The sequence below is a fragment of the Mobula birostris genome, chromosome 9, assembly GCF_030028105.1.
Source record: "Mobula birostris isolate sMobBir1 chromosome 9, sMobBir1.hap1, whole genome shotgun sequence".
Taxonomy (NCBI): Eukaryota; Metazoa; Chordata; class Chondrichthyes; order Myliobatiformes; family Myliobatidae; genus Mobula; species Mobula birostris.
Genome location: NC_092378.1, coordinates 8,828,370 through 8,837,586, shown reverse-complemented (window position 1 = coordinate 8,837,586; position 9,217 = coordinate 8,828,370).

Sequence of the window (9,217 nt, the reverse complement as noted above, 5' to 3'; positions counted from 1 at the left end):
TACTGTATAAATTCATCCAAAAGAACATTAATTTAATGTAATGGGAGAAAGGCTTCGTGACGTGTCCGCGATACAGTAGGTGCTTTTTGAATCTTCACTCAAACACATCAGTACAGTTCACTCTTTGGAACATTTAATCGTCAAGTGAAAATCACACTTTTATTGGCTGTGTGATCTGGCAAAAGTGAACATAGAACATAGAACATAGAAATCTACAACACGGTACAGGCCATTCAGCCCACAATGTTGTGCCGACCGTGTAGCCTACTCTAGAAACTGCCTAGGATTTCCCTCGCGCATAGCCCTCTATTTTTCAAAGTGAAATGATATTTTCACAGGAGTTGCAAGCTGTGGCTTGAATTCAGTTGCCTGTACATTTATTACCACCACAGCAGTTGATGAGTGTTTTTCAAGTTCTGTGCTTCAGAATGCACAAAACTGGATGCAACAAGTCACCCTCAATCTTAGGGGGCACCTTAAAGAGTACTATTGTTCAGCCCTCTGCCATCCGATTTCTGAATGGCCATTAAACCCATGAAAGCTACCTCACTACTTTCTTATTTCTATTTTTGCACTACTTATATAATTTAGCTATTTAATATACAGTATATATACTCGCTGTAATTCACTGTTCTATTTTTTTATTTTATTGTGATACAATGTGGAATTGGCCCTTCTGGCCCTTTGAGCCACACTGCCCAGCAACCCACCAGCTTAATCCAAGCCTAATCACAGGACAGTTTACCGTGACCAATTAACTTACCAACCGGTATGTCTTTGGACTGTGGGAGGAAACCGGAGCACCAGGAGGAAACCCACATGGTCACAGGGAGAACGTACAAACTCCTTACAGGCAGCGGTGGGAATTGAACCTTGGTCGCCTGTACTGTAAGGTGTTGTGCTAACCACTATGCTACTGTGTCTCCAAATTATTATGTATTGCATTGTACTACTGTCAGAAAGACAACAAGTTTCATGGCAATATTAAACTTGATTCTGATTCTGAGAGTGCTCCATGGGCTCAAACTGTGACATCGTTATCACTGAAGGACTGATCATCATACAGTAGTCACTACGTACCAATTAAGGAATGACTGAACAATTAATTACAAGGAAATAGTACATATTGAATCAAAATTACAAGGAACTGGTAGTGTTGTCAAGGTGTTTGATATTCATAAAATGACTGGAGGATCTCAGCAGGTCAGGCAGCATCTATGGAAAGAAATAAACAATCGATGTTTTGAGCTGAGACCCTTCATCAGGACTGGAACTCCCGTCGAAGAAAAGACCTGCTGAGTTCTTCCAGCATTTTGTGTGTGTTGCTTTGGATTTCCAGCATTTGAAGGTTTTCTGGTGTTCTAAATTCATTATCATTTCTTTGTCTTCATGTTTAGTACTGGAACTAAATTAATGTAAAAATAACAGATGGCATAAATTATGGGCAAACGCTCAGTAATTTATAAATGAAAATGTTAATGCAAATCACATCTTTTCACACAACCAGTTATTTCCATATTTGATTTATGATGTAAGAAAAACTGACAAGACAGCCATTTTCACACTTCCCAAGTTACCTCCAGAAACTCTAAGAGTTAAACGTCCATATGAGCTTGCAGATCATAGATCGGTAGGTCTTTTCTTCTGAAGTAAACGTGTTAACAACTTCATTCAATTCTAGTTCACAAACAACTGGATTGTTTAAATTTGCAACATACTCCTGTATGATAACCTCATATCAAACAGTGGACAGTCACCACTGATTGGAAGAGGTGTGGTTGGTATTCAAGAAAAACTGATGATTAAGAAGGTGTGATTGGTTGGTGGGGGTGAAAGGGAGGTAGGTAATCAGATGGGTGGGATTGGTAATTGAGAGAGGGACACTGGTGGTCAACAGTTCTGGTCAGCAGTCAGGGGCATGTCAGGTCAGCCAATCAGTGGATGTGATAACATTCTGAATGAATCAGCAGGTCGGTATGTGGGAGGGGATCAGTGAAGGTTGTCACCTTGGATTTGCTAGTGGAAGTCACTGTCAGCGTGAATATGCGTCCAAAAGTCTTAAAGTCCTTTTACATAACTTAAGGCTGATTTATACTTGTGTGTCAAATGTACACCGTAGGTACGGCGTAGCAGCGTATCCTAAAACTGTACTCTACGCCAACCCTACGCCGTAGCATAACGCGCACCTCTCCCAAAATGTAACTATGTGTTGCAGCGTCGCAGACTGCAACAAATGTGATTGGTCCGCTTGGTAGCATCGCATTTCCTCCTACACTGCAATAGCTTGCCATTGGGTGACTGAAGGGCAGGGAAGGAACTCTGGCTGCAATGCTTTTCATAAAGTTTTACAGACCTCCGAAATTATGGAGGACCCTGTACTTGACGCCAGTTTGTAGCTAGCTGCTACAGCCTGTGGACTTCCACCTGAAGCTAAAACTCGAATGGTGATTGCCAGTCTCAGAGTAAACTGTGCGTACACTGATGCAAAATAAATGGTTGGAGACGACGAACCAAATCGTCAAATCTACCTGCCAACATCCAAAAATATTTGAAATGCATTTCCTCATCCATGTCTCTCAGTGGCTGGACAATCACAGAAAATTCACCCTCCTTCAGTTTCAGTCGCCATTGTTTGAAGTTTGAGTTTCTTCGTGTTGAGTTTCAACATGAAGAAACTGAAAAAGTGGCATAGAAACCCCACCGCCAACTAGCGTTTTGGCGGTGAATTGCAGAGCGACTCAGACACACCAACGCACAAGTATAAATGCTCACAACGGCGTAGCCCACTTGCGTAGGCTACAGCGCAGGCTGGTACACACAAGTATAATCAGCCTTTAAATAGGACCCACTTAAGTTCTTAATGCCAAGCTGGGACCAACTCAGGGAAGACCACATGAAGTAACAGTGAAGCATGACTTGTATGAGAGGCCCTCACACAAAACACGTGTGACTGAAGTCCTGGAAGTGAAATCCACGTATATGTTCACCCCGTCTAACCAGTCTTCTCCACACACCCAGAAGAAAAACAAAAAAAAAGTAAGAGATACCATAAACATAAGAAAGTCTGCAGATGCTGGAAATCCAAAGCAACCCACACAAAATGCTGAAGGAACTTAGCGGGTCAAGTAGCCTCAACAGGGATGAATAAACAGTTGGCTTTTTGGGCTGAGACTCTTCTTCAGGGCTGAGAGATGCTCAGAGAAAGTAAAGGAAAGTCATGGGCATTATACAACCTGCAGCAAGTCCCAGTTTTCATTTTAAGTTAATTTCATCAAACAGAAAAATGTGCTGAGATGTCTATTTAGCTGGCCTCTTACTAATGCACTCCTAGCCCTTTGTAATAATAACTAATGTCACAATTCTACACTTCAGGCATCTATTTATGTCCATTCCCAACATTCTCTCATGCCCATACTACACTTGGTTTCAACTACCCATCAACCCCACTCATCTGGTTCCACCTATCCCCTAGCAGCCTCCACCCCACCCCTCCTCACACTGCTCTGCAATGGTCAAACTTCCCTCTTCTTCTCAGTCCTGACTTACACCTCTTGCCTCCACAGATGCTGCTAGATATGTTTATTTCTTCCACAATCCTTCTTTTGTTCAATCTGTGATCCCTTCTGTCTAAATAAGTACTTACTTCAGCTCAAGAACCAGTACCTAAGGAACCAGTGGTTGAGTTAAAGTCTGTGCTGAAGGGACACCTCAATCGTGTAATTGTGTTGCTAAAAAGATTCCTGCACTATGAAGGGATGTAAGGTGCACAGTCTGCAACACACCAAATATGCTAGAGGAACTCATCAAGTCAGGCAGCATCTATGGAGGGAAATTGGCAGTTGATGTTTCTATCCAAAACACTTCATTAGGATTGGAAAGGATGTTCCTGTTCCTCCAGCGGAGACTGAGCTTATCGAACTGAGATTATCTGCCACATTGCTTCAGTCACTTCTCCCAACACAAGTTTGACCACCTGTAACTTCTTCCCTACCTGGCTAATGAATCTCAGGGCCAAGGTCAGCTGTTCTCTCTGTCCTTGGTCCATTTTTGTGGTTGAGACTTACTGACAAAACACTCGGAAATTGGCCAAGTACAGAGAGAGAGTGAGAGATGTTGAAGTGAGTCAAAGGTTCACTGAAAGTTGATGGCAACAATACAGCTGGAAGTAATACTAGATTACTATCAATCCTTGTCAATGTCAGTTGAAATTGTCGCCTTCTTTCCCGGACAAGAATAAGGGTAAGCAGGAAGTGTAAACATTGCTGTGCTTTAGATCATGTCTCAACAAGACTAGAACAAAAAGAATGGAGTTAAGTACTACCAGAATGAAACAGTAATTAGCTGGAATGTGCAAACTCATGAGCACAATTGTCTAAGCTGTTGCACAGCCCACCTCCACAGGCACGTAGACCCTGCAGCAGAGTCTGTGGTGGTGACAAGGTGAGGGAGGAGGTAGGTGGGTGGGGGAGGGAGGATGGAGTGAGAGGCTGGAAGGTGATAGGTGGAACAGGTCAAGGGCTGGAGTAAAAAGAATCTGGTAAGAGAAGACAGTGGACCATGCAAGAAAGGACACAAGAAAGCGGAGGTGAGCAGTGAAGAGAAGAGAAGAGAAGAGAAGGGGTGAGAGGGGAACCAGAATGGGGAATGGAAAAGAGAGAAAGGGGAGAGGGAAGCAATTACTGGAAGTTTGAGAAAGTTCATGCATTCTTGACCCTTTGGTGAATGAGATCAAAGTGTGCACCGATATTAGAGAGAACAATGCACAAAGTAAATATAAAGAGATAGAATTTGAGAATCCATTGGCCTGATCTGTGGCTGAGAGAATCCTATGTGAAAGGATGAAGATTTGCAAGAGGATTGGATAATGAGCTGGAGATTAATATTAATGCTGCTCTTTATCTCATTGCAATAGATGCAATGCTATGCCCAAAGACCATGGAGTGGATTAATATACATTGAGGACTAGTCCCACACACTCCTAATATAAGAAACACACATCAAAGTTGCTGGTGAACACGGCAGGACAGGCAGCATCTCTAGGAAGAGGTACAGTCGACGTTTCGGGTCGAGACCCTTCGTCAGGACTAACTGAAAGAAGAGCTAGTAAGAGATTTGAAAGTGGGAAAGTGGGAGGGGGCCTGCTGCGTTCACCAGCAACTTTGATGTGTGTTGCTTGAATTTCCAGCGTCTGCAGAATTCTTCGTGTTTGCGCTCCTAATATAAGAATTAGGAGCAGGAACAGACCATTTGTCCCCAGGCTGGTCTTACTTGTTTACTTACGGCCTGTTATGCTGTTGGCATTTAGGGCAGCAATGGAAGTCCTCCAGCTCTTGCACTGTTCAGGACTTCCTTCACCATGTCAGAAGCTTACTCTCAGCTTTCACTACCCTCTGTCATGTAAGTCCCGGGTGGAGACTCAGGAATACTGTCACACTCACATGTAGAAAAATTCTTCATTGCTGTTTCCATAACAATTTTATCTTACCAGTCAGGGTTGTTAGCCCTGAGCTGAACAAGCTGTGACGCTCTGTGACAGAACAGAGAGAGGCAGGGGGAGAGGGAGAGACAGAAGGGGGGGAGAAAGAGAGCAAGAGAGAGATGGAGAGGGAGGGATGGAGAGAGAGAGAGTGGGGCAGAGGGTGAGAGGGATAGAGAGAGAGAAAGGGGATAGAAAGAGGGTGGGGGAGAGAGAGAAAGAGACAGAGAGAGAGAGGCTTTCTGTGGTTAATATTTCACAGTGCTGTAAATTGTGTTGCTCGGATTTCCAGCATCTACAGATTTTCTCTTGTTTGTGTATAATACAATACTGTCAGAAAATAGGGCCTCCTTATGCTTGTGTTTTTCCTAAAAAGCTTTAAAAAATACTGACATATAGTTGATGTCTGCTTGTACACAGCAAGGATTTGACCTATTTCAACACCAGAAAGCATGTGCTAAGAAATTTAAAAGTTTTAATTTCTTCATCCAAGTTGCATTCCACTCGACTACAACTTTGTCCCACCTGAAATACTATTGAGTTAACCCAGAGTAAACTACTAATTACCTGGAACGGAATTGAACATAATGATTTGCAACACTAAAAACTACACACATCAACTGACTTAGAAACTAATTGCAACGAGAGAAAAGATCTGAAGTATTGTTTGTTCAGGCAAGAGGGAAGTGGGCGTGCAAAATCTAGGTCAGATCTAAGAGAAAGCTATAGTTTCTACAATGAGGTTTTACCATAAAATAAATCCTACTCAGCCCCCAAGTCAGTGCAGTGGGCAAAAGTGAACTGGTCATTCACCAGAAGTTATTGCTTATCTTTATATTCATTGGCTTGCCTACCAGAAAAGTCCCGAGTATGTGCAGGGTTCAGCTCTTGAGGGAAGGGTAGAGAGAAAGGAAAGAATATTCTGGTGTCCTGGAGAATGAAAAAACGGTAGCATGGTGGTTAATACAAAGCTTTATAGTACCAGCGACCGGGGTTCATTTCCCACTGCTGTCTGCAAGGAGTTTGTACTTTTTCCCCATGATTGTGTGGGTTTCCTTCCACAGTCCATTTAAATTGTCCCATGATTAGGCTAGGATTAAATTGGGGTATTGTTGGGCGGTGCAGCTCAAAGGACTGGAAGAGGGTATTCTGCGCTGTATCTCAATAATAGTAGCTCAATGGTTCAATTTAATATCAGAGAATGTACACAGCATACAGCCTGAAATTCTTACTCTTCACAGGCATCCACAAAAAAGAAGAAAAACTGCAAAAAAATGAATGACAAGATTAGAACCCCCAAACCCCCTGCCCCCCTCCCACACACAAGCAGCAGCAAAAGCATCAACCCTCCCCACACCCCCTCCCCCACCTGCCTCAGTGCCCCCACCACCCACCATGCAAGCCCCCAAAGAGACCATGATCTACAGTCCATCAAAAACTACTTCGACATCTCAGACGGGCTTTCTCTCTCTCACTAACAAGGGAGAGGGGGTATCGTCCCTACCACCCTTGCTCACTGTTCCAATATTACAGTCTGCAACGTCACTTTATTTACAGCTTCTCTGACTCGAGAATCGCAGCAAAAAAAAAGAATAAAATCCTATTTTTTTTGTCATTTGATAAAAGTTCCTGCATAGTTGGCCATAATTCAATTACCAGCCCACGGGAAACACAGAGAACAGCAGGTGGCACCTACACATCCCTGTGTTAAATGGATTATGTTCTTTTTTGTTACTCTAGACATTTTCCCTTTTAGTTACAGGACCATCACTGTCACCAAGGTCCTCAGTTAATGGACCCTGTTTGATGGACTAGTGTAATGTTGATGAGCTGATTTTAACCAAAGGTGTGATTGTGTGGTAGATTGTTGGTAATCATGGTAGTCATTTTGAGGTATTGCCATTGCCAGCTTAATTTACCAATTTGAATATCCAAATGCCCACTTGCTGGCTGGCCTTGAGTACACCAACAGGCACTTCCACGGCAAAGCGAACCTTTCCTGAGATTTCACGATCATACTCGGCCTGCTACCCTGTTTATCAGTGGGTCCCACTTCCAGCCATTCCTATGTCAGTCAGGTATTCCATCTGTTAAATGGTGAAAGCTATTCTGTGTCTTATCAGGGCCTTTTATGTGGGCTATTTTAACCTGACACTGTCATGAAAATTTGAACATCGTGAAATCTTTTTCTTAATTTTTTAAATTTTTTTTTATAATGCAACAACAAAAATGTAAAAAAAGAGGTTTATACAGTGCAAAACAAACAAATCGAATGTACAGTTCATAACAGTTGAGGAAAAGCACCCATAATAGAATCGTATAAAGTTACCCCACCCTCCCACTACCCAACTCCAAGCCAGCCTTCCAATATATAGAACAGTTGAACAGAACTTTTATCACCACAGAGCTGTATTTATAAAAAGAAGGTATATTGCCTACTACCTGAGCTATAATATGTTAACACAACAAAACAAAACGTAAATCTTAACCAAAAGATGCTGGAAGTAAGGGATTTAAATGCAAAAGAAGAAAAGGAGGGATGAACCCTTAATCTAAACGGGAATTATGAAAATATTCAAGAAAAGGTCCCCACACCTTTTGGAACTTTATGTCCGAATTAAGAAGTGAATAATAAATCTTTTCAAGGTCTAAGCAGGACATAATGTCTGAGCCATCGAGCATGAGTGGGCGGGGCATGAAATCTTTTAGAGACATTTATACACAAACACAAGAGATTCTGCAGGTGCTGGAAATCTAGAGCATCACACATAAAATGCTGAAGGAATTCGGGAGGTCAGGCAGCATCCATGGAAAGGAATAAAGAGCCGATGTTTCAGGCCTTCATCAGGAAGGAGGAAGATGCCAGAATAAAAGGTGGGCGGAGGGGGGAGGTGAAGCTCGGTGACGGGGAAGGTGGGTGGGTGGTGGAGAGGGGGTGAAGTGAGAAACTGGGAGGTGCCTGTCAGCTGTAGAAGGGTTCTTCATTGCTGAGTTTCTGTAACAGTTTTGTTTTACTAGTCAGAGTTGTTAGCCCTGAGCTGAGCCCCTGAACTTGGAGGACCAGTGGACCACTCTTAGTCTGGCCTCTGCGCTTTGACTTGTTCAGCATGAGTGGCCCTACCACGAGCCAAAGCATAAAGCCCTGACTCCAGCCAGCATAGCTCTCCGGGTCATTGAGGCACGCAAGCCACATGGTTGTGGTCCTCTTGGAGGAGTATCTGTGCTCACCTGCCAGTAAAATTCAAATGTCTGTCTTTTATTTATCTGTACACTCGTCCATTCCAGATCGACGTCCCTCATTCTACCTTGTCAATTTTATCCAGCAAATTTGTAAGATCTAGCTCACTCACTATTGCTATTTCTCCAAGATCAAAGAATCCTGGAATTGTTTAATGGGATATTGGAAATTACCAATATTTATTTATTAAGCTATTTATGTCCCTCTCTATCTATAAGACCATAAGATCATAAGACAAAGGAGCAGAAGTAGGCCATTCGGCCCATCGAGTCTGCTCCGCCATTTTATCATGAGCTGATCCATTTTCTCCTATTTAGTCCCACTCCCCTGCTTTTTCACCATAACCTTTGATGCCCTGGCTACTCAGATACCTATCAATCTCTGCCTTAAATACACCCAATGACTTGGCCTCCACTGCTGCCTGTGGCAACAAATTCCATAGATTCACCACCCTCTGACTAAAAAAATTTCTTCGCATTTCTGTTCTGAATGGGTGCCCTTCA